Genomic DNA, 27067 nt, shown 5'->3' with positions numbered 1-27067 from the left:
ATATTCAAAAGTGTTAAACCCTGAGTTGTTCCCCTGCTCAGAAATAATTTACTGATCAGCTGTCATGTCACATGACATCACTGACAGTAATAACAAGGAAGCATTAGGCAGCATTTGAAGTATTATCTTCTATGAATCCCTTCCCACCTCATGGGAGATGGACTCTGACTTTGAACATATATGGCCTCTTACAGTAGCTTGAGAGAAGGATCACCCTACACTGGCCATATTCAAGGTGGGAGACTGCTGCATTCGGTCATCACTAGTGTCCTCCAAGAAATCTGCCCCGCAGTCATCCTTTTAAACCCGAGGGGAAGGCATCGCCCCAGTAATCTCACTTTGATTTCATCTTATTATAATAATTACATGAGCGTCTTCTGTGTGGCGACATGCGTGAATGGGCGTTTCTTCGTTGAAGGTTGTGCATTAGGCCCGGCAAGCCAGCACGTAAAACTCTACTGCCAATCATTAGCAGACCGGAGTTCCGCTGTGGCGACCCCTAACTGGGAAAAGCCGAAAGACACAAACAAACATGTTATTTCAATCTGTCTAGGAACATTTTTTTGTACTAAAAAGAGAAAAAGGATTATATATGCAGCCCTTTGCAGTTTCTAACTCTGCTACCATTCTCGTTATTTTAGATACCTGCATGTACCTGTTTGATTGTCTCCTTATTTATCTACTTGATTACTTATTCGTAGGATGAATACTTTTATATTCAGATCAAGTTAGTGTCATATTATCCAATGAAAATATGAATGTTTACTCATATTCTCGAGCCAGGAGTGCTCACTATCATAGCTGGTTTAAAATTTATTGCTCTTTCACCACTCCCCATCACCACTGGAATATAATTCTTCTGATTACTTTGAGCCCTAAGCCATTGTTACAATCAGTTGTGAGCAAAGAACTGATGAGAAAAAAAAAACACCTTGAGCAAATGCACTTCAGAATCTCCCAGGTGCAGTTGTTTACTTCATCTTAAAATGTTATTCTTCATGACTTTATATTTTTGTAACTTTTTGGAGCTTTTCTCCCTGGGCTTCCACTGAAAATGAACTTTGCCAGACCATCCCTGTAAACAAATGGAATAAATAAATTTAGACAGTGCAACTACTCATTTACCGCTAATGCAGTGTGTTATTGAATAGTGAAAATATTAATTTTCTATGATTCTACTGTAGACCTTTACTTGGTTTGAGGTGTAAACACTGGATACAGTTTTCACCATAGAAGTAGCATATGTGATCCCTGACAAAAAAGTCAGTAAAGGGTAGTTCTAGTAAATTTATTGCTTTTGAAGACGAACATCACAAATATTGATTTGTTGTTGTTTCTGTGGAGCTTTAAATAAGTTGCTATATTGTTTGTACCATTTTAAAGTCAGTCTATAAGTTTTTAATTCATTGACTCAGTACATAAACTGGTTGCTTTGGACCTTTTCCAACCTAACACTGCAATAATAAAATGGGTAAATGCAACATACATGGAGAGTTTAGAATAACCCATCAAACAATATCTTTTTGTAGGTGAGAAGAAACCAGAGCACCCAGAGAAAACCTTGCAGGCATGACCAGATGGCAGGATTGAACCCCCGATCATTGAGCTGTGAAGCAGGGGTCTTTAATGAGCTGCCATGCTGTTCTATGTCAGAAATCTAAGTAAAATGTCCACTCCATACTACATATAGTCTCAGTGTATAGTGCAGTGATATTAAACGGGTCTATATTAGAACATCGAAGTTTCACAACTTCGAATGTTCTAATATCGACCCCTATTCAGTGAACGCTGAAAACATCGAACATGCAGAACAGCAAATTTTTTCCTAGGGAAAAAATTTGCTGTTCCGAAACACATACACACAACACAAGCACACCAAACAAATAGCAATCCACACACATACACCTAAAATCTTACATCTAACCCTACACTAAACTGTACATACACCACTATCTATCCACTTACCTTAACCCAAACCCTAACCCTAAGGTCCGTTATTATTGCACACTCACCTCATCCATGCCCTAACCCTAACTCACCTACCCCGCCCTAACCCTCACGTCCACACAATTGCACACTTACCTGACCCACGCCCTAACCCACCCTAACCCTCACGTCCACACAATCACACACTTACTTGACCTGCACCCTAACCCTGTGCCCAATCACACACTTACCTGATCCTGACCCGTAACTTTCCACTACAGTGCTGAAAATAGTGAAGCGACAGAAACGGACAACCAAATTCTTTCCCTAGGAAAAAAGTTGGTTTTCTGTAGTTTCACTATTTTCAGCGTCCGCTGAATAGGGGTCGATATTTGAACATTCGAAGTTCTGAAAATTCGATGTTCTAATATAGACCCATATTAAACATACCTACATTTGTGTCTCTACTCTTGCTTTTTCAGAATCTCCAAATATGGCCTTTTATGGATTATTTACAGAGGTGTTATAGAATACTGAATAAAAAACAAAGGACACATATGGATTTTGAGCTTTTGTTGTGATGGTCAAAAAGAGATCACTATAGCTGTGCAATGCAAAATGCATATACAGATTTGCCTAGCACATGTGGGAAATGTATTTTATTAGATCTGCTCATTAATAAGGGACTAGAGGAAGGAAAATTGAGTCAGTATGTAGACCAAATAGGTGTAGGTGAAGAAAATTACCAACACATGCACACAAAATAAGTTATTCAGCTATTAAGAACCAAGGGTGATATAAGTTTGTGTGAACCTGAAATATTTAAATCTGCTACCAGAAAAGCTTTGCAAGGTTGCTTTCTAACTTCTGATTATTGCATAATGGTCCTTTCCACACCAAGTTATAAAGTCACAGTATAAAAATGTGTTTGTGTCTTTAACCACAATCGTAAGTATAAAAGCATAGACAGAAGACCTGTTCAGCAGAATCTCACCTTCGTAGTAGAAACATTCAGTAAAATCAGCCTTAAACTGGCTTTTCTAATGTACAGTGAACAAGTAAACATAAATTGGTGTATTGCTTTATAGTAAGCAACTTAACATACACCATTTACTGCTCACAAGCATATTTGTTCATCCAGTGGTGAGCTTTCAAAAGCAGGTCCTCAGTTCTGTCTACAGCAGTTGGCTGTTGAGATAGTTGCAGAAATATGAACATCACAGGGATTTGCATATTTATGTGTATGAATATCTCTTGATATATCTAACTGATCTTGACCGAGGCTGGCAGTTACGTTGTCCATTTTGTAAACATTATCTTTCAACAATTTGCATGTAATATGCTTTTGTAATGGTTACATGTAAATGTGAGCAGGTTATAGTAAGCACCTACGCATTTCAAATGCTAGAAAAATGACTGGTCCATCATGTGGGTTTTTTGAGTTAGAGGTAAAAAGTAAGTAGGATTACCAACACAGTGAAAAGATAGGAGAAATGTGAAGTCTAGCACTGAAGAGCCAGTTTAATAAGGTAACTGCAGGTAGCACTAAAGCATCCTGTTAATAAGAAGGAATTGGTAACAATGGACATGGTGTGAGTCATTTTTAAGTCTGGGGTGGTCTGTACTGAGGAGAAGGAAAAGGGGGTTGATACAATCAAGGAAACAAATTTTATGAATACAAAAAGATTAAATAGAGCAATGAGTGCAAATTCAGAGCAGTCAGCGGTCTGCAGAAGGGCATGCAAGGTGAGGCAAACATTAAAAAAATTCCCAAAAAAGCTAAGGGGTTACATAAGAACCACCAAGAAAATAGAAGTATGAACAGTAAGCTTTCAGGAGAAAGTATGGAAATAGAGAGCATTCGTATAATTTTAGATCAAACTGAAGATGGATCTATTAAGACTTTTACGCAACAAATATAGTTCAAGTCCTTTCCTGGATGATGATGAAGAATTAAATGAATATGTGAGGGAAGATGGGTGTAGAGAAAGTTATACAGATAGATGTGTACTTGTAACCAAGGACTGGTGCTTTTTTGATGTTCCAAAGGCTATTGCAGGAACCCTGAGTGTTACTTTTTTCTGTCTTGAAAGCAATTACAGGAGAACTGTAACAGTCATGAGTGTGTCAAGAATGAGAGAGGAACATGTAATGGTATAAAAACAAGCATGGAAGCCATCAACTATATACGCATGAAGGTAAGAATGACACAGGGAAAGCAGCATTTGCATTTTGCAGGAATTTGTTGGAGCTAATGGACATAAGGTAAAAAAAAAATCAGGCAATATCATGGGTTCTCATTCTCCTTATATACCACAAAATAACTGATAATATCCTTGGAGTTAATACTTAGGTGAAAAAACGATGTGTTAAATAATACTCAGTTTGCTTTAAGGTAGAATCAGAGATATGAAAGTACTTCCTCAGGCAAGGCATGCCTTTGTCTACAGTATTATCAGCGGGCATGGATTTGGGAAAACCTCCCAGCAACTACCGATAACATTATGAATGTAAAGTGCTCAAGCCCTGGGAAGTGATAATGGACTGCTGAGCATGCTTGGATCACATGTTGTTGAGGGAGAGGGCAGATGATCTTGGGTTGTCCATTCTGTTATGCAATGCTGTGTACAAGAACATTGCGGTCATCTTGTGTCTGATGGCCCCTCACTGACAGGTCACCTGTGCTCCCCAAATGAATTAAGCCCAGGTTGTTTTCCTGTTTTCATTCCATGATTGTCTGAGGTCCTAAATGGCATCAACGTTTGCAGTCACCATGCTTTTCAAATGAACCACATATAAACGGTGAGTCATCATAGCCTTACATGTCCACTCCTTCTACCAAAAATACCTTCTCTCTGTCTTCCTGGGGTATTGCCCACCCTCCTCCTGCTCACAATCTACTATACTCAGGTATACAGGTATAGACCTAAGGCTATGCGCATATATAATGTACAGCCCTGCAGTTAGTCAGGTACAGAGGTATACATCTAAAGCTATGCATATATATAAAGTACAACTCTGCAGTATTCAACTGATGGCAAATGTCATGACCCATGTTGACAACATGTATAAGGATGTTACCTGCCATAATGATCACCACCTGTATGGTTATTAATGTATCATCCATCTCACCTCTCTGTGAAGCCATCCCCAAGCATTATACTATAAATGTATAACCCTCATTGTGTCATCAACACCACTCATGCCATAAATCTACAATGTTGGTATACCACAACAGCAAAAATGTATTTCATATGCTTCCATATCAGCCTGCTGTCACACAGTGTATATACCACTTGTTAATGAGGACATGGGCATATGTGCAAGGTAAATGCTTTCACATGTGTTTTACAGACAAAGTGTAGTACTGGTCATGGTTTCCTCTAAGCACATGAGGTTTGCATGCCCGTATGCATGTGTATAACACACCATAGTTACCTTGGGTACTTCAGGCTATGCAAAAAAATTAGAGTGAAGATCTGGTACACATTATCTCAGTCATCATAAACACATTGTGTGTGTGTGTGTGTGTGTGTGTGTGTGTGTGTGTGTGTGTGTGTGTGTATATATATATATATATATATATATATATATATAATATAACATTCATTTGACATCTCACATACAGTAATACAGTTTGCAGTTGCACCTTGTCTGAATATTTGGGACACTACTGGTATCTAAAATGCGCTCTTGGCAGTCCATTTGCACGAATGGTATGGCTAATGACGTGGAGTAATGTATCATTGTCATTATCACTTTCTAGAACGCACTTTTTGCAGATAGCGTACATTAGCACAGTGAAATGCAGGATGATCACAAGCATCTCATTTGCATCTCACACCTAGAGTACACCCTATACAGGACACATGAAATGTGCAAATGTACATGTATGTAGTTATGGTCTCATTATCTGCAGGGGACAGAGGAAGCCAATACCTTATGAACTACTGGTAGAAAGATAGGCATAAATATATGTGCCACAGATACGTACTGCACTCAAATTTTCATCTATGGAGGTGCTCATACCTCCAGAAAACCTTCCACCTGGCCTTTTTCTTTAACAAAAAAGTGTGTGCAAGCTGTGATGTATTATTGACATGCCATAATTCCTATTCGATAGAATGTTTTGCCTATCACCTAGGGCTGATGCTGACCATCACCGCAGTCACCTTCAGGCATTTTGGAGTTCTGCTTATCTCTACTATAGGCGTACATCTTTTTAGTAGTTACCTAATTTCTAGTAGGAAGACTAAAATCTGCTTTTAGATATTTTATTTTTAATGTAAATGTAAATGTAATTTACTTATGTTTTGTAGGTGTGATCCTTAAGTAAATCAGATAGTTGGCTCCTTAGCTTATGCCTTCCATTGGGAGCAACATTCCTAAATGTCAAGAAAGCATTATTTGTGGGTGCTATGACAATAAATGTAAAATGACCACACACATTTCACCTGTATCACAGTTTGCATACTACCAAAATTGTTTCATTCCTTTTAAATATCTGAAAGCATACCATTATTTGTCAGATTGCAACTTTTAGGTACCTTTAACATATTTCAGCAATTTTTGATACCACACATTTGTACATACTTGCTCAAATACAATAATCACATCATTAAAATCTTTAGGTAGAAATCTACTTGCCTTCTTAAAAGGTGGTAAAACAGTGTGCTAATAGTCTTTACCACACACACTGCTTCCACTTGGACTTCTTAATCATCAACAAATAACTCTGTACCCATGAACTACCACATAGGCGGTAGTCTACTTAACACCGAATGTGTGATAAGAGACCTTGGGAAAACAGGTGGACAGTAGTCTCTCCTTTGATAATCACATCGCCACAGTAGTCAGGAAATCCTTCTACATGGCACATCTCATCACAAATGGTTTCTCATCCAGGAAAAAAGAGGTCATCGTTCCCCTCTACTCGCCAGTCATTAGACCCATTATAGAGTATAATGCCCCTTTTGGTATGTACCTCACAAGACATCTACAACAACTGGAAAGGCCACAGAAATACCTTACAAAGAGGATTACTGGCCTCAAACAGATGTCCTACGCAGACAGTCTCAAAAAACTCCAGCTTTACTCCGTTGCATATTGCCTACTCAGAGGCGATCTCTGCCTAACATACAAAGCTATGTCAAACCCAGAGCTGTTGGACATGCTCCACTTAAAGAAATCCCAATCCCTCCAAGCTATATGCTCTAGGGACCTAAACCTTGTCACCACAGTAAACAGAACATGCTGGAGGGATAGATTCCTGTCCCAGAGACTTCCCATACTCTGGAACAAACTACATATCTATATCAAACAAAACTCCTCAATAGCACTCTTCAAGAAAAATTTTGATGATTGGATGGAAAATAGGAAATTTACCCCCGTGGATCACTTCTTTGGCTCTGCTCGACAGGGGCACAGGAAAATAATTTTCTTGGGTGGTGAAAGCCAGGGTACCCTTTTGGCTAGGCTTATATAGGCCCTAGGGCCAATAGCCTAGTACCTACCTATGAATGCAATCATACCAAATACAGATGGAGGCTGATGGAATAACGGTCGGATTTGTAGGCCGCATTTCAATTACAGATTATTACTTTCACAGCTAGGCATTAATATCGGCAGTTACAAGTTTTTAAGAGTGCAATGCCTTTTTCCTAGCTCTGATGTTGTCCTGTATAGTTTGTTTCACAGACTATTTGTGCTTCAGACATGGTTTGGCCTTTTAACTTTCAGCTCTGAGGCTGCAACAGTGATGCCCAGTGCTGGATAACATGCTCTAGACCATAGAGAAATGTGTAGTGTGTGTGGTAGTTTGTTGTAGCATGTTTGGTCATGCTGCAGACTTTGTATGGTGTGTGCATATTATGGAGGCCAGCAGGGATAGCAGAATGTGAAACAATAAAATAAAATTAAGACAGAAATGAGAAATAACCATGTTAGTATTATCACTCTCTCCAGAGGATACATCTCAGCTGTCCACAATTTTGCAAATTCTCTCTGATTTTACCTTCTGTCTTTGCCCCATCCCTCATAAAAACCTTGATTTCCTGGTAACTCCCTAACAATTGCTAATGGTCAATATTTCAGTTCCATACTTCCAGAAAATGCATATTGATACAAAACCTGTCATTTTATTAACTTTTTATATGAATTAAAGTAATATTTAAGAGTTGTCCCATTGTACTCCCAGTTATTTTTGTCCTTTTTCAGAATTCTGGAGCAAAGAGGTTGAGAGGTATGTTTCACACCTATTCAATAACATCTTTTTGGAAACTAAAGCAGCAGAATGCTGGCAGAGGGAGGCTGTCATTCTGATGATAGTAGTAGTAAAACAATAGTGATTTCCTTTATTCAGCTTGATATCCATGTGGTTTCTCCTCTGCTGAGGAGGTGGGGTTCCTATTATGTGATCGAAGACGCATTCGAATGCGTCTTGATCGAACTTGAAAGCACAAAAAGGCAAAATATCGAAATAGAATATAAGTGATTTATTTCCCTGTGAAAGAAATCGCTTGCCCACATCTGTTAGTTTGTAATTTTCATCACTGTAGTGCAATCTCATAGTTGGTTTATTTATGTAGGAGGGTGTGGGGGGCAAAGTCCCCCACTTTATGTAGTGTTTTACATTTTTTTTTTTTTTTTTTTGGAGCAGCGATTTTTTCCCCTTGGAAAAAAATGGCTGTTCTAAGTGTTCTGGATTGTAAGCTTTCACTTACATGGGGTCAAAAAATCAGCGTATGCTTTTTTAAGCTTTTGCTGATTTAATATAGACCCGAAGAGGTGTATCTATGTTTGTCCCAGCCATATGGCCATTATTATTTATATTTTGTCAAAAAAGCCTGATTACTTCACTTCTCCTTTATTTAGAGCACTGTAGCTGAACTTTGTGCCCCCCCCCATTCTTGTATGTGCTAAACCATTCTGCTTACATTAGTAACCCATATCAAGTGAATGTAAATTAGATAAATAGAAATGAATTATGTCTTTCTGACTGACTCCTTCAGACTGCAGCAAGACCTTTCCGGCATTCAGATTAAACTATAAAGCAAAAAAAGGTCTTGAGTTCCTTTATAGTAATGTGTAGCATATGCATTCAGCTTTTGCACATCTGCAGCTATTTGAAAGGTAGGCATATATCTTGCCATAAGCATTTAAAGTAAGGGGTACTGGTTTGAGTGTATTCATTCGTTAGGCATCCTGGCCTGGCCTAGAACTCTTCTTCAACTGTGTTCAGCATGTCTGTTCAATATTTGGTTTGCATTAGTTACTTCAGCTATGATAATTTCAGAGCAGATGTGGTATCAGTGACATGAAAACATTAGCAAAATAAATGGGGGGGGGGTGATATGAATGTAAAGTGAAAATTCTTTCATAGCTTGACTTAAAAGTCTCTGGATACTATCATCACTCAGGATGAAATTGTCTGGCTGGGTTTGCACATTTTTGCTTTCTTTTTTGATAACTTTTAATTATGTATTTTTCAGTACATATGAAACAATTGAACCCCCTGCAGGTCTAATAAACTGTAAAAAGCTACTTTAAGAAATGTAACAGCAAGAAACGAGGTTGGTGTTTGGCTTGCACTGACCCCTGTCCTTCATGTTGCAAGATCTGTATCAGCTGACCTTGTGCCCCATGTTGTGGTTTCAGCCTTGTTCCCTCAGGTAGGGCTTGGCAGGCTACTTTTTTGCATGTCAGAGCTAAGGATCTCTCAGATCATCTTGGGTTTCTTACTTGGCTAAGAAGGAAAAATAAAAATGTTTCACTGCTGACTCTCATTACCAGCTTGGTCAAGGAGACAGGCAAAGGAATTTCTGTGGGACACAATTCAGTTCTCTAGGGATGTCTGGGAATTTTTATCAGATTATGTTATTTGGGCAACAGCTACAGTATATTAATGGGGTCTCATGCTGCCGCCCTTTAGTGGTTTTAACATTTCTCCTTTTCACAAGGCAGTAGTAGCAGTCTTCTGCTTACTTCTTTACTTGTTGTTTGTATCACATTGCCAGTCTTCTGAAGACCATAGGCCAGTTAAATTATAATTTTAATGGTACTTTCTGATTTCCAGATATTGACAATATGGCTGTTATGTCTGTTTAAGGCAGGCACCAAAGTTTAAAGTGCTGGTATGTTGGCATAGAGTGAATATTTCATTTATTATGCAGGCAGTCTGGAATCAGGAATGCCTATAAAATGTTAAATTATTATTTTTTTCTTTGAGTGGAGTACAGGGGGTGGGGGTGGGGCTTAAATAATACTATTCTGCTCTGAAAATGAAGCCTTTGTTAATTGTATTCCACTACTTGAATATTTACAAGTTGATAAAACTAAAGGTTTATGAAGTTTCATTGTAGTTTTACAGCCTAGGATGTCTCTTCACATGTCATTTCATAGGTAAACACTAAGCTATCAGTCTGCAGACTATTACAAACCTAGCCAATAAACAGAGGTCAGAATTAAACACTGTACCTTGTATTTGTGAGTTTAGTACTGTTTACTGCAGGGAGCGTACCTCTTAGCACTGACATCCACTTCACTCTGTTTAGTGCAGGGAGCCTGCCTTCCATCACTGACCTCCACCTAGTGCCATTTACTGCAGGAAGCATGCCTCCAGGCACTGATCTCCACAGCCAGTGTACCTGCACAGTGTTGGCATCTGCTCAGCAAGCCTCTAGTGTGCTGATGTAACATTTAGTGCCCCCCTAGGTGATAAGCCCGAGGCACCTTCTCAAGCACCCGAGATGTTAGTCAAATGTGGATTATTTGGGTTGTAGTCAGGATTTCATCTCGCTTTGTCCCACAGAGCCCAGGAATAAAAATCTAATTTAAATTTTTACATTTAAATTTTTTGAAGAACAAATTAAAAAAAAAAACACGCACGGTAGAAGTGAAAGTTTTGTAAGCAACTACAAAGGAAAGCAAATGGAATTACAAATGAACTAGTGTAACAGTCACACTGTGGTAGATGGAATGATTTAAGCAAGCAATAATGCCTGACAGGGTGTGTGTTAATGTGTAATTAATGACTGCCCAGGAGTGTTATGAGGCTTTACACACACACACACACACACACACACACACACACACACACACACACACACACACACACACACACACACACTTGTTGCTTTGTATTCTAGTATGTACATTTTTGTTCAGTAAGTTGCAAATTATTAAAAGGATATGCTTACCATGCACAATCAAATTAGGTTTATCTGGTAAACACCTTTGCTATACTTGGTTATTTATAGTTCTGCATGCTGACTGTTTGTTTTAGTTTGTTTCACATTGTTTGAATAGTTTATTGTGGGTGTTTGTTTTGGTTTGTTTCACATTGTTTGAATAGATTATTGTGGGTGTTTGTTTTGGTTTGTTTCACATTGTTTGAATAGTTTATTGTGGGTGTTTGTTTTGGTTTGTTTCACATTGTTTGAATAGTTTATTGTGGGTGTTTGTTTTGGTTTGTTTCACATTGTTTGAGTAGTTCATTGTGGGTGACTAATGTTGCTTGTCAGTGAGCATAGCAAAACTAATCTCCTGAGGTAGGAAATACTTTTAAAACCCTTTTCAGCCATCAGAATAGATGGGTTCCATTCATTTGGGGGTAATAACACAAAATAGGCAACTGCTAAATAATTATCGCAAAAAATACTAATACGTGTTAAATAACTAATAAATCTTTACCCGGTATATCTAGTATTCTTATATTTTATAATGCTAATTGTTTTATTGTTGTCTTGAATTCACTTTTATTGTGAAGTGCTTTATGAAAATCATTGTAATAAAAGTTAAGTTGACTTGCTTCTGTCAGAATTATCAGGCTGGTCACCAGGGAGTATGGCAGCAGATCAGGAAATCTTCACCACCTTTACATTTGACGAATGAATGGAGTATACTTCCTAGACATGATTAGAATAGGGTCCAAAGATGATTCTTTGGCATAGAAATCCACTTACCCAGTAAAGACATCAGAGGTCAATGCATTGTATATGTGGGATAAATTATTTTTGTGAGCTATCACTATGCACATTGGAATAATATTAGTTTGAAGGGCATAGAAAACATCAAATACTAATGTACCTATGTCTGGATTTCTATAGTAAAGTTGCCAAAGTTATAAGCATCCATCATCTCCGTGAGTCAGAAAATTGGGTGTCCCTAAATACATAAATGCAATAGCTATCCAACAAAATGGATATAGCTCTTGATACGAGTCAAACAGGAAGAACATCACAGACACTCTGATAGATTTAAGTAGATAAGTGTTATGTGCTGACAGTAAGCCAATGATTTTCAGTGAAAGACGTGCAGTGGAGGAAAGTGTGGGCTGTTTAATATAGAGAAGTAACTCAATGTCAAAGAAGAAAATGTGTCATTAAAGGTGTCAGACTTTGCAATGCTGTTAATGCAAAGTACATACCAATGTTTCCAGAGAAAGGGCAAATAGACTGGAAGGGGACCAGGCAGCCTTGCCAAGTCCATGCTTGAGAGTGCATGCAGTAGAATACAGGCCCAGCTACAACATAGAGTTTATTCTTTGTGAAAATGAAAGATGACGGTAAGTTACCAATCTCTAATGCTTGAAACACATAAGACTACTCAGTGTAGTTAAAAGCTTCCTGCCTCCCTGAATTGGCTAAAGTGGGGAATGAAAAAAAATGAGGGTGCGAGTGGCTGGACAGATGTATGGATGTATGGAAAATGGGTAGATAGTAGACAAACAATACCTAACATATCTCTCAACGGTCCATGACTTAGGCTTAAATTTTGTTCTGTCCTTCCTAAAAATCAGTATTATTTTTGAGAAAACATAGTGGGTTGCAATCAATAAATAATGACAGTCATTCTAGTCACTGACTTTGTTAATGAGAAAAAATGCATGCTAGTTCTTGCTTATTCTGTCAACTTTATAATTCAGTAGTGATACAGTGTGTCCCTGATGATTTTAACTTTATCCCTGATTCAGAAGGCAGGACATGGGGAATTGGGGACTAGCTTGCATTCTTTAGGCTCATCTGAAAAGTTACGGACATTTTGAATCACCATGCTTCAAAAAGGGGTGAGCAGTTCACACTAATTAATGTTCCTACCTAACAGAATATGCTATGTATAATTTGCTGTCAATCTTCTGTTATGGATCTATGCCAGTGTATTCAGTTCACTTATTCACAAGACACTGGGGATTGAAATAGACTGAATTGTCTAACAGACTAAACATAAATGGGCAAGTAGATGCTTAAATAATAGAAGGACTGAAATTAAAATGCAGGAAATGATGCTGGGTTGGCAGCTGGTTAGTAAAGGGCTACTGCAGATGTTAGCCTTCTGCTGCCTTGATGTAAGATGAGGTTATAATAAAGCATTTCCTTATGGAAATAAGAGACCTTTCACAAAGTGGTGTGGGTTGCTAATGCCAAGTACAATGGGAAAATAAATATCTTTAGTCTAAAGGTGTGAGGGAAAGTTTTATAAACAAAGATTGGCAAGGGCTAAAAAAACAAATTAAACACACACACACACACACACATACACAGACACGCGCATACACCTTTAAGAGACTGGATGTTTGGCTTCATAAAGCATGGTAACACAGATTTTTCATATATGCCAAAATTTTAATCAGGTTCCTATAATTATTAATGAAATCTTCAGGCAGCACACATCACTTTCCGACTTTTATTAATGTTTACCTCTGACGCTGAGAAAGAGCTGAGCTTTTTAATAACTATTCATGTATGAAGTTTTCTATGATGGTTTAATTGCTCTGGATGTATAATTACCCTTACCTTTACAAACATCTATGCCGAAATAAACTACTATGGCTGCATGCTTTTGTTGGGTTTTTATTTGCCAGTCCTATATCTGTCTGGGTATGTGTTCAGATTGTTTTACAGGAATGTGATCATTGGTCATTAGCACATACAGGAAGTGGTCCTGGCTGAAAGCATGGCCTAGCTAATAAATTAGTCCAAATAGTCTGACTTTAGAATTTTTCCTTGTTTCTCCCTTATAGTGATATGCAGATATACAATGGTGCCATTATGCAAGGTGTGCAGGCAAACTGCTGTGGGTAAGTGGCATTCCCTCTTACCTCCCCCCTCTGGGTACTGAGTAACTGCTATCATATTTCAAGGTAAGAGAGAGTACTACTCCAAATAAGTTCATTCCTAATTTACTTAACGGGTTTGTTTATTTATTTTGCCCATAGCTCTCAACCTTCCATCGCCAAAATGAGGAACACTCACCTTCATAATGTGGAGCAAATGGGCAAAATGTGGAACACATACTAAAGGCTTACTAACAACTTCAACTAGGAAGGTCATAGGATGGTTAAAATATGCTGGTTTTACTTATAAAGAAGATCCTTAAATGAATTAATTTGATTAATTTCAATTTACCATGGATTTCACTTAAAAAAATTCCTAACACTGAATGTGTGACAGACTCTTTCAGTGTGGAACTTTGAGAAATTTCGAGGAACATGAACTTTTTAAGACCCCAGATGAGGTACGTTCCTTGTAATCAGGTACACTTGAGAGGTATAATTTTGCCCAAATCCTAAATTAAACTCTTGCTGTATTAGCTAAGGTACGTGCATCTAACTATTGAATACACATTTTACCAAATTTTAACATGACTTTGTAATACATACTGTACCTTAGTATTATGCAGTGCTCTTGCATGCATCTGTGCCAAGACGTCTCATTACTGCAACCCACAATATTGACCTAATGGAACTGTCCCTGCATAGGACATGTGGTATAACTTGTTCCTAGTGAAAGGTTTGATAATTGATTTATCTGGACATTCTGGGTTGCAATAGTTGCATTTCTTAGAATCTTCACCCCTAGAATGTGCAGATGTGTGTAACAGCACTGGATAATACCAGGGTAAACAATGTATGTAATATACACACATGTGTATGTATATATGTTGTGTGTGCACATGTACGTGTACACACATTCATAAATATTGTCCTTTATTTCATCTTGTAGAACTGTTTTTTCCATTGGAATTACCTTTCAGTTGTGGTTATTTTCTGCAGTTGCTAGAGCAGTCTTACTTATAGTTGATGTACCAACCACGTGTTTTGATGTTCTGTGTCAGTGCTTGTTATATTCAGATGTAAGATAACTAACGGCACATCTCTGTTGTCCGGCTTGCATAATTCCCTTGTTAACACTGATAGTAAAAGCTGTTGAATTTTAACTCTTTCAGGTAGCCTCGCATCATCATTCATCCTGCAGTGTAGTAAGACTGTGTTCTTTTTGTCACAATCGTTTTCAAAAGTGTGGCCAGTCTCTCCTCATAAAAATTTTCCTAGACAAATTGATATCCATTTGTCAAGAAATTAAAAGAAACTAATAAACCAACCAAAACAAATCAGAAAATAGTTAATTTAAGTATTTATTTAGAAAGATTTTCCATCTTTAAAATAATTACTAACCAGAATACCTGTACAACTGTCAATTAAATACTATTATGGCTGATAAATAATGTATATATGATGTTGTAAAAAAAAGAACATTACAACCGTATTGCATGCCTAAATACAAATAATATTATCTTATAGGTTCATAGGTTCATAGGTTGGTACTGGGTTATCTGCCCGAAGGCATATATTAGCCCAGCCACGTGCGGTATTCACCACCCCTTTAGTAGTTCCCTAGACCCTTGTACTAGCAGCTAGTACCCTTGGCCCCTATCTAGTAGTGCTGTTGGTGTGATCCCCGGTGAGAACTTTCTGTTACCCATCCACTCATCAAGGTTCCTCTTGAAGAGTGATAGTGAGGGGCTCTGTATTATGTAGATCGAGACCCTGTTCCATAGTAAGGGAAGTCTCTGCGAAGGGAATCTATGCCTCCAGCATGTTCTATTCATTGTTGTGTTGAGGTTTATATCCCTAGAGTGTGTAGCTCGAATAGATTTGGTTTTGCTAAGATGAAGCATGTTCAACAATTCTGAGTTGGACATGGCTCTGTACATTAGACAGAGATCGCCGCTGAGAAAGCGGTATGCAACAGAGAACAGTCTTAGCTTTTTCAATCATGCTGCATAGGGCAACTGTTTGAGGCCAGTAATCCTCTTGGTTAGGTACCTTTGTGGTCTCTCCAGCTGCTGGAGATGTCTAGCCAGGTACATTACAATTGGTGCATTGTACTCAATAATGGGTCTGATGAGGGAAGAGTAGAGGGGCACCATTACATCCTTAGATCTTGATGCGAACCCTTTCATGATCAGATGGGTCACATCAAAGGATTTTCTAACCACTTTGGCAACATGGTTATCAAAGGAAAGCTGACTATCTACTTGGGTCCCTAGATCCCTTATTTCTTCTTCAGATTTCAGGAGATTACCTCCTATGTTGTAGTTTGCGGGTACTCTGTTTTTTCCAAAGGGGATTACTACGCATTTTTTGCATTTAGCTTGAGACCATGGCTTTGACACCATGCATCAGTCTCATTTAGGCCCTTCTGGAGGATCTCCATGTCGGCCGGAGACTCTATTATAGCACCCAGTTTGCAGTTGTCCACAAACTTAGTCAGCCACAGCCCTTCTGTGCTTGCCTGTACTTCTGAGAAGTATATGCCAAACAGGAGGGGCCCCAGGACAGAGCCCTGAGGCACACCACTCGTTACTGGTCTGGATTCAGACATAGATCCCGCTACTCTTACTTTATGGGATCTGTCTGAGAGCCAGTTTGCGATCCATCTTGTGACATAAGGGTTTATGCCCAGGCTGGTGAGCTTATCAGTAATAACTGAATGGGGAATGTTGTTAAATGCTTTAGCAAAGTCAAGGTAAGCTGTGTGTACCTCCTTTCCCTTATCTATAGCCTGAGTAACTGTCTCAAAGAAATCCACCAGGTTCAGGAGGCATGATCTGCCCTTGACAAAGCCGAACTGTGTGAGGTCCAGCAACTATAGGTTCCCAATCTCTCCATTTATGATTTCCATAATGATTCGCTCCATAGCTTTACAGATCAGACTGGTCAGGTTTATTGGTCGGTAGTTCCCAGGGTCAGTTGTGGCCCCACCCTTGTGTAGCGGGACCACCATTGCCATGCGCCATTCTATGGGCACATATCCTATGGAGAGGCTGAGACTGAACAGGGTATTAAGATGCGGGGTTAATTCCTTTTGGAGCTCGCGTATGACACAGCCTGGGACACCATCTGGTCCCATGGAGGCAGTGTTTTTAGCTTTAGATAGAGCCTTGTTAACCAACGTATCAGTAATAATTGGACTTACACAATCCCCTAGAATGGTAATAGGCCCTGTAGGTGGTGAGGGGGGGGGGCGGGGGATTTGCACTGAACCTGTCAGCCAAGATGTTGGCAATGTCAGAAGGGTCAGTGTATTTTATTCCATTTTGTACTAGCTCAGAACAGACCTGAGCATTGCCATTTAGGTTTTTGACGTAGCCATAGAAGGCCTTATGGTTATCCTTGGCATCCTTGGCAACTTTCTCTTCAAAATTAGCTTTAGTTCACTTGATGAGGGCCCTCAATTTCTTACTAATGCTGATCAGGGATGATTTTTCTACTTGAGATTTGGCCTTTTTTTGTATAAGTCTCCTCCTTTTATTGTAAAGTTTGCTTATGGCCGGGGTCCACCAGACTGGTTTCTTCTTGCTTGAGGAAGGAGTCTTGGTTTTATTTGGGATAGCACGGTCCATGCTATCCTGTAGATGCATATAGAGTGCCCTGGTGCAGGATTCCGCATCCTGGATATCATTATCCTTCTGCAAGGGAATAGTGAAGCTTTCCACTTCGGATGCAAGTAGTTTGAACTTTGCTTTGGAAAGGTTTTTGACTATGGTTTCTTTGATTGGGGGAGGTGGAGGAGTAAGGATGTCCAGGGTTATCAGTTTGTGGTCGGATCTGACCAAGGAGGGGGTGATAACGGGTGTGGTACAATGGGCGCCCATATTTTTGATGATTAAATCCAATATGTTGTCCCCTCTAGTGGGGGAACATACTAGTTGTTCAATGGCATTTGAATTTATAAATTCTATGAATCGCTGAGCATAGGAGTTGGAACATTGGTAGTTCGCCTAGTCTATACCAGGGTAGTTGACATCACCCAAGATTATGGTGTTGGGTAGGACCTTTATATTTTCCAATGTCTCAAGGAATGCAGAGTGAGCATCTTGGGACATGGTGGGCGATCTATAACCGGCTACGACTTGCCTGCTGATAGTTGTGCATGGATCATCTCTGGGGCATCATGCTGCACTACTAACCTGGAGATATGGGTATCCTTAATGAATATGGATACACCTCCGCCCTTTGTACTGTGATCCAGTAACTGAGGCCAGAAGGTATGATATGAATTGTAACCTGGCAGTGCTGGGGTGCTCTCTTGAGCCTTGAACCAGGTTTCTGTCACTGCACAAACATCGATTTTCTCCATGCTGAGGAGAGCCTCGAGTGTGTGCATTTTGAGGTTGAGACTTCTGGTGTTGAGTAGCATTACCCTTAGTTTTTGGTTACCTGTGCTGGTTACGGTGGTTGGTTTGTCCTTTGAGCCTTGCCTAAAAAAGGCACTATGGGGACGGCAAGAGCCTTGGCCAGTATTCAAAACCTAGGGGTGACAGGTGCAACCCATCTCTGGCAAAACAGCGAGGCTTGTCTATCATGTCATCCCAGGCAGACAGACACTGGATCCCCTTAGAATGACACCAGAAGCTTAGCCAATTGTTGAAATTGATCATTTTGTCTTTGTATTGTGGTATCATTCTAGGTGAAAGTAGTATGCTACTCAAGGTCAGGGTCATACCAGCTTGGGCTACATGATCAGAGAGCTCCTCAATGCCTCTTTTCATGTAGTCCAGGGAGGTACATCTTAGATCATTCACACCAACATGTACAATGACAGCGTCATACTTGTACTTGTTCTGGAGTGACCCAAGTGCCTGTGTTATGTAACGGATCCGAGCACCCGACAGGCAGCTGACAGTAACCTTCTCCTTGTTCAGCCTGGTGAGTGGAACATCCGTGTGCCTTACTATAGAGTCTCCTATTACTAGCGTGTTAGGTATGGTGTTTTGCCTTAAGGGCTGTTGTGAGGCACACTGCTGAGGTGAATTATGTGTTTTCTGGCTTGTGTTTCGGGGTGCAGGTTGCTTGCTTGTCTGCTTTGGAGGGCACTGTTTCTTTTTCAGATTGGTACCTAGTGCCTCCGAATATGTTTTTGTGTATTTATGCGTATGTTTTGCCGGTGCTTGTTTTGTAGATTCATGTGTGACAGGTGGTGTGATGCAAGTGTGTCCCTTATCCTCTTGACTGTCTGTTACAGTGATGGGTTGAGAGCGCTTAGCCTCCAGTCTGGTTGTGTATTTGCATCTTTCACAAGTGTTTGTGTCTAGAGGTAAGAGGAGAGGGTTGTCTGTATACATGAGGCAGTTGTGACACTGCCTCAGGATGCCCAATTCCACCAGATGAACTGGAGAGTACACCTGAAGCTGACCTCTGGGCATGCTTTGAGGAGTAAATTGAACTTAAGTCTTGCGGACGATCGAGGGTCTTATGCTATATTATAATAGTGCTGTCTAGGAAATTTGGAGAATAATAGTGCTGTCTAGGAGATTAGGACAAGTGCTGATTTCTGTTTTGCAAATGCTGCAATAAGAGCAGCTGATCTGAAGCACTTGAGTTGAGGCTTGCCTAGTTCTAAGGGAAAATTTACAGTGCAGACTTTGTGGGCTGGGAATAGTATACCCCAGCTAACCGGCACTGCCTGACACTGCTCTGTGCGCAAGACCACACAAAAAGAGAGTTGCAGGGTTTTTCCTCTAGATAAGTGAGGAAAGTGAGTACAAGAGCTGTTTTTCTCTAAGCAAGTGAGAAAAGTAAGTACAAAAACTGTTTTCCTCTAGGTAATGAGGAAGATAGAGTGCTATAGTAATTAGTAGCTTATTTAGTGCTTACAAGTTCTGAACAAGTGCTGAGCATGAACAAGCAAATTTAAGTGCTAAAACTAAGAATCTGTATCTGCAATAGATGAGTTACAGGACAGAAACAAGTACAAATACAGGATTTCAAATCAGAAAGTTGAGAGGTATGGAAGAGATTTTCCAAACGGCCAATAACTACAAATTCTGGGCCAGAACCACTATTTATGTGGTAGACAGGTTACCTAATGCTTACCACTCCCACTGATAAGCTAGAAGGCTTCCCTCCAACACAGAAAGGCTAGGGGGACTCAGAAGCTTACATACAGTCCTGGATACAGCAAATCTGTATCTGGAACACTAGTTACAGGAAAGGTAAGAAACAGGCTTACAGTTTTTTTGCTTTTTTTTTTGTTTTTTTTACAGAAAAGTAGTAAAAAAACAATTCACATGCAGTGCAAGCTAACACTTGAGTATGCAGCAATATTAGACCAAACACAGTTTAAAAATGCAATTAAATTAAAAAGGACTAAAAGCAAGTGCAGAAAGAGTTTATTAGGTAGAATGTGGTAAAGAGATGGGACGGGGGAGTGTCCCAGATCAAATCTACAGTGGGGCGGGCAACTGCAAAAGCCACCAAATTTAAACTACAAACCAAAAATAGGGAGGGTAGGTGGGACAAAACAGTTTCAACAGAGATCTAAGCAAAAACTAACAGTACAAACTTTAAAACCAAAAAAATATTCTCAGCTCTGTATATTTGCCGATCAGTCTCTCAGAACAGTGAGACAACAGTTTCAACACAGATATAAGCAACAATTAAACTCTATAACCAAAAAAATATATACTCAGCTCTGTATAATTGCATATAATATGAAAGGCAGTCTCTCAGAACATTTATGAAAAGAAAAATATTATAGGCAGTAATTTAAGATGCAGCATTTGAACAACTAGATAGTACAGAGGATTAGGAGTGGGTCAGCAATCGTAACAGCATTATGTGAGCACGACATGTATACCAAGAAATTATTGATGAGAGAGACGTTCAAGTGGTGAATCTTGGCATCCATGTCAAGAACACACAGTATGTGTTTACAATCTGCTGACTCATTCATAATTCTTTATAGTTCATACAATGGCATTTGCTGAGACAAAAACAAAAAATAAATAAATAAAATAATCAGAGATGCATTATCTGGGCACCTGATAATATTAGAGAATTAAAAACAAATGCTATATGTTTTCCCAGCTTTGAAAGCTGGTGAAGCAGTGGGGGAGAGGTTAATGTCCCTATGTATTACCTGTCTAAGGGAAGCAAAATGCTTTGTGTACTTAGCAGACAGCAGGCAGAAATGGGAGTTGAAAAGAAGTCATTTCATGTCCTGCTGCTTCTGTTTTCTGGTCAGCATTGTGTGTTTTATTGCAGACCCAACCTTATTGCTCAGAGGTGGCCATATTGTGAAGCACTCCTCCAAGCTTTGTTAATGATGGGTCTCCAAATATAGCAGCACTGAACCAAGATATAATTTAGCTGTTTTTTTAGCATAGTCAGAGAGCTTCATGCACCACAATCCTATAAGCTATTAAACATACTAAAACATGGTCATTTAGTATGTTACTTCTTTAACCAGCTAAATGGACAAATCCTAAGTGGCTTCATTTTGACGACAAGTTAGTCCACAGGCAAAAAGATGAGAAGTATGTCAGTCCAACAGACAGAGAAGAGACTTTATGTAAATAAGTTATGCAGATCACACATCACCATTCAGTACGTACACTGGAGAATATACAGAACTAAAGCAATGTGATGGTCAGTGTCCAGCAGACACAATAAAGTGCTCAAAGTAAAGCATAAACTGAATTATAGCAATATACCATGTTTGAGAGGGAATTATGCTTAAATTTACTCAGGCATGGTGTGGTTTGATCATGAGGGCAAAGCCCAAGTGAGCAGAATTTAAGAAAGGTAGGAGCAAATCCCCTATAACCAAAATCCCCAAATATTTTTTTTGTTATAGCATTGCTTATTGTTGTTTTGTAGGTCATATTTTGTTGAAGTGTTTTTTTTTTTATTTATTGTGTATTGCAACAAGAATTAGCCCCTGTTTCATTTGTTAACAAATGTTACGTATTTCTGTGTCCTTTCCACTTGTCTTCTATCCCATCATGCAAGATTGCCATACTAACCTAATGTAAAGAACATTTACTGTATAGTTTTATGCAGTTGTTTAAAATAGAGCTCCATTTAGAATTATAACTCAGTGCTCTCTATTTCTAGGTGGATGGTCAGGGGAAGGTATAACTGTGTGACCAACAGGGTTGTGTACATGGCTATTTGCTGTACATGTCAAGCATTTTATATCGGGGAAAAACTGATAATTTCAATAAAAGAATTTACCAGCACATGCACAGTATTTTGAAAAAGAATGACAGGAGTGTGTTGGCGAAACATGCTGCTCGCTGCCACAATTTCTCTATGTTCAAGTTTAGAATCCTAGAGAAAATTGATGCATCAGCTTTTTTCTGGGGACTGGAAAAATCAATTATTACATCATGAAGTGCTTTGGCAACTGAGACTGGATGCTATGAACTTCTTAGGATTAAATCATGCTACTTCCATTACCAGTGAGTTGAAATTAAGAGTATCAAAGCTTTAAACAACTTAATGTATTTTTTGGCTGTTGACATTAAGTTGTTTGGACTCTGGTTGGTTTTATTTGTGAGATGCCAGCCATTGGCTATAAGCAGTAATTCTACATTCTGATTAGTAGGGACTTGTGATTGGTTCTTTGTTACTCCTGATTATCATTTTTTCATCTGATTAGTGCAAATTCAAAATGACCCCATTGGTTGGTTCTTCCAGTGATAGTTTAACTTTTGCATGAAAGTAGTATGTTTGGCATTTAGACTTGGAAATACTTGCGATTGGTTCTTTTTTTTTTATTTTATTTTATTTATTTATTTATTTTTTTTACAAATTATTTGAAATTTTTATCTGATTGGTGTTTATTTTGTCATACTGATTGGTTATCCTATGGGGTGTGTTGATCCACTATTTTTAAGGCTTGTATTTTCAGTTTTGCCATGGTTCTGAAGATGTCTTATTGATGAAAGCACTCAACTATGTGTGTACTTTAACCTGGATTTTAATGTGGACCTTCATTAAACTTCCATTTTCAATTGTTAATTGGTCATTTTGTTACTTTATTGGTGTATGTTCCAGTTACAGTTTGGAGCTTGTTTTTTAATTATATTATTATATTGTTACAATTTAAGGAGGGGGGGTGCAAGACAAAATTATTATGGATGTCCAGAAAAGGTATTTGGCTCTTCAAGCCATTGTTATAAAGAAGAGTCTGTAAGCAGTGAAAATAGCTAATCGGTTTAGTTCTAGTTAGGCATATACACTGCATTTTCTGAGAAAATGTAGTCTTAAGTAAAAAAAAAAAAAAATAGGGACACACTATCTGTGTACCTGCTAATATTGAAAACATTATAAATGTCACAGCAAAAAAAAAAAAAAAGAGAAAGTGGGGGAGTTAAGGGAAGAGAGAATATGCAAAAGAAAAAGGTAGTGTCTCACCCAAGAAAGGGAAGAAAGGACATGTGGGGAAACATAGGTAATGATAGACGCAGTAGGCAAAAGCAATGATGCAGACAGCAGGAAGCTGCTCTTACATCTTTAAAGAATAACATCAGTAGAACCTGTCCACGATTTGGGGCATTTGTCACCCTATTATGTTTAGGCCAGGTTTTTTGTGCTTTGGAGTTTGAGAGTCCGAACGAGAAATAAGAGGGAAGGATATGCACAAACACTGGGAGGGTCAAGTTCTGATACTTAATTTAACACTGAGCAGGTTCTGATTGGTAAACTGGCACAAACACTGGGAGGGTCAAGTTCTAATCATTAATTTAACGCTGAGCAGGTTCTGATTGGTAAACTGGCACAAACACTGGGAGGGTCAAGTTCTGATCATTAATTTAACACTGAGCAGGTTCTGATTGGTAAACTGGCACAAACACTGGGAGGGTCAAGTTCTGATACTAAATTTAACACTGAGCAGGTTCTGATTGGTAAACTGGCACAAACACTGGGAGGGTCAAGTTCTGATACTTAATTTAACACTGAGCAGGTTCTGATTGGTAAACTGGCACAAACACTGGGAGGGTCGAGTTCTGATACTTAATTTAACACTGAGCAGGTTCTGATTGGTAAACTGGCACAAACACTGGGAGGGTCGAGTTCTGATCATTAATTTAACGCTGAGCAGGTTCTGATTGGTAAACTGTCTCCATTGTTAAATACTACTACAGGGCTAGGTCTAAAATATGAGTAAGAAAATGTGTCAGAAAGTAGTAACAATGTCTCTTGCGAGTTGAGTTTGAAACATTGGAAAAATGTTCATAATCTCAAAGGCTGGAACTTTTATTTTGAAAAAGGTTTACTTTCTAGCTAAGTATGGCAAAATGTGCTGTAGCATAAGTTCAAATGTTTATTGGTAAGTCAGAAAGATCGTTTTACAAAGAGATTAATACTCCAAGAAGGCCTTCACTTCAGACCCTCTACAGTGTAAATAATATAATGTCTTTTGCAAAACAGAAAGAAGATTTCATCATATACGATTCACTATATTGTACATCTTTGGTTTATGCCCCATAAGGAGGAAATTGGGGTGGTGCAGGAGAGATTTTGAGGTTTTACAAAGGACCTAGAATGACTGCTAGAGTATTGCATTGCTGTTGAGCGTGCCGTACAAATGACAGACAAGTAGTGTACTGACTGATTTTAAGAAATCAAGCTGACTTCTTATTTGCCCATTAACTTGAGAAAAAAAAATTTTCAACTCTCAATATGCTAATCATATTTGTGCTGCTTCAGAGTCAGCAGTGATCTGTTGCCCTGAGCTCAGAAAAAGCATCATGGTTTCCCTTTTCCCTTTCATTTGTTCATGCTGTTACAAAAGTAGAAGTACAGATATTAAAAAAAGAAAAAAAGGTCTAGTTGTTAGGCTTGTCAAATACCCTTATGAAACAAATCTCTTCAAAGGAAATGTAGGATTTCGGCACATTAACTGAAACCATCTTGAAACCATTACTCAATGCGCTTTTTAAAACTTGCATCAGTCAACATTCCTGGCTGCTTGCCATTTAGTCATTTGGTTACTTAGAGTTTAAAAAAATATATTATCTGATGGTCTGGAAAACAGATTTTTGAAAGTACTAGGATTGGAAATGTGTTATGAAGTATAGAAACATATGCTGATGAAATGTATTCTACTTCTGTGAGCAATGAATGAAATTTAAAAACTTGGTTGACAGAACTATCCATGTCTCTAGTAATGTATTTTAGGTGGTCACTCTTTGCAGAGGTCTCTTTATGTACATCTGATATATGCTAGTAGCCAACAGCATATGTCCATTCACATCTGTGTTTTTTCCTTTGTGCTCATTCATTAATGTTGTATACTTACTCCTTTAGTCATAAAATACTAAGAGCGACAATTCTTTTGTGCATCTTGTCCTAAAGAAGTATTAAAAATCACAAAGTTCAGAAGGAGAAAGAAGAAACTTATTTATCTGTCTTTGTTGACAGGAAAAGTCTGACCAGGCAGAGTCCATTTTCAGTGGAGGTCTGAGGAGAAAAGTTCCATCACAGTACATTTATATTAACAAGTGAATTTCAGACAGTTTTTAAAAAAAAACAGTTACATTTCTCATGAAACAAACATAATTACAACACAAGTATATATAGTAAAGTATTTACATTAACTATTGTAAGTCTACACAATTGTTCAGCTGTAAAATCTTGCAGAAGTAAATGGATTGATACTGCAGAAAGGAAAATATTGTAAAGAAGTATAGTTTTCTTACATTTAAGTAAAGACATGTTTGCAAGGATTTCAAGATATACAATGAAGTAAGTTAGAAAATGATGTAGGAAGGGATATTGTAGTATTGCATAGGTTTGTAAAATATCTGAGATATAATTAAGTTAAATTAAAAAAATTATGTAGGAGGGGGGGCGATATATAATAGTCTATAGGAGGATAGTGGTAATAACATATGGCTGAGAGAGAATGGTTTAGGACTGGTTCTCTTTAGGCTGCCTGTTCCAAACTGGTATACGTAGAAAGTTTATAACTTAGCTGTACAGGAAGGGCATGAGACAAGCAGTGCAGTGGATGGGGGCAGTGAGAAAAAGAACATGATAAGAAATGTTATTTAAAGGGGGGATGTGAAAAGGGGTGCATTGATTCAAGTGCAGGAGGTAAAGTTGTTAGGGGTTTAATGAGTCAAGTAGAGGAGGGCAAAAAGTTAGTGATAAGCAACAAGACGTTTGTGCTTTCACTAGGGGTCTCAGTCTGGTGATGAACATGAGCATGACCAGGACTGGGGAAGGTATTGTTTGAGATGGATTTTATTGCTTAGGAGTTTGGTAGTCGTTTGTACTTTTGTAGGGATGGTGTTCCAGAGCTTGGAGATGTAACAGGAGTAGACAGTCCCCCAGTGAATCATTTGCTTTAGTAGTGCTTAATAGAAAATGATCACCTGAAAGGAGGTCCCTTTTGGTGGTGCAGGGCAATATGTTTTTTAATGCAGGGCATTGTTCAGGAAAATATATTCATTTGTATGCCATAACTAGCTTGAGAATATGTTCTGTAGTTAAGCTCTAGCCATTTTAGCTGCTTTAAAGCTTGGCAGTGGTGAGCTTGGTATGCAGTGTCAGTAGCCAATTTAGGTACTTTGTTGTAACTGGAGGCTACATTAGATTTTAGTGTACAGTTTAGGTTTGTAAGGATCGATGAGACAAATAAGGGCGTTAGAACTAAATAGGATGAGGCTAAGGTTTTACTTGCTGGGTCTGTAGGGTAGTGTTTTGCCCTGTAAAGGGAGTTAAGTTTCAGGTGGGTCTTTTTAATTCTTTCAAGAATATGTTGATCAAATTTAAGACTGTCATCTATTACAATGCCCAGTAAATTATTCTGTGCTACTACCTCAGTGTTAGTATTTCCAGATGTAACCAAGAAAGATTGCTTTTGATGTAGAAAGTGTTTTGGACTGAAGAGCATCAGTTTTGTTTTATTGGGATTAAGGAGCAGGTTTGAATTTTTCAGACAGGTTTTGACCGAAGAGAGAGAAATTTAAGTGATTTCTTGTAGTTTGATTATTGTGGGGGCTGTAAGTTGAATCATCTGCCTATTGTACTGTATTTGCTTACTGTATGGCATTATCAAGATTG

The 27067-nt window shown here is 38.6% G+C and overlaps 1 protein-coding gene across 3 annotated transcripts in view; it reads left to right on the top strand.

The window, feature by feature from the left end:
* Positions 1–27067, top strand: part of COL26A1 (collagen type XXVI alpha 1 chain) — a 2134825-nt gene that overhangs the window by 1397758 nt on the left and 710000 nt on the right. The window lies entirely within an intron of this gene.

This window comes from Protopterus annectens, chromosome 13.part0 (assembly GCF_019279795.1).
Source record: "Protopterus annectens isolate FY-2018-M chromosome 13.part0, PAN1.0, whole genome shotgun sequence".
Lineage (NCBI taxonomy): Eukaryota > Metazoa > Chordata > Ceratodontiformes > Protopteridae > Protopterus > Protopterus annectens.
This window is presented reverse-complemented; position numbering and strand designations above follow the sequence as displayed.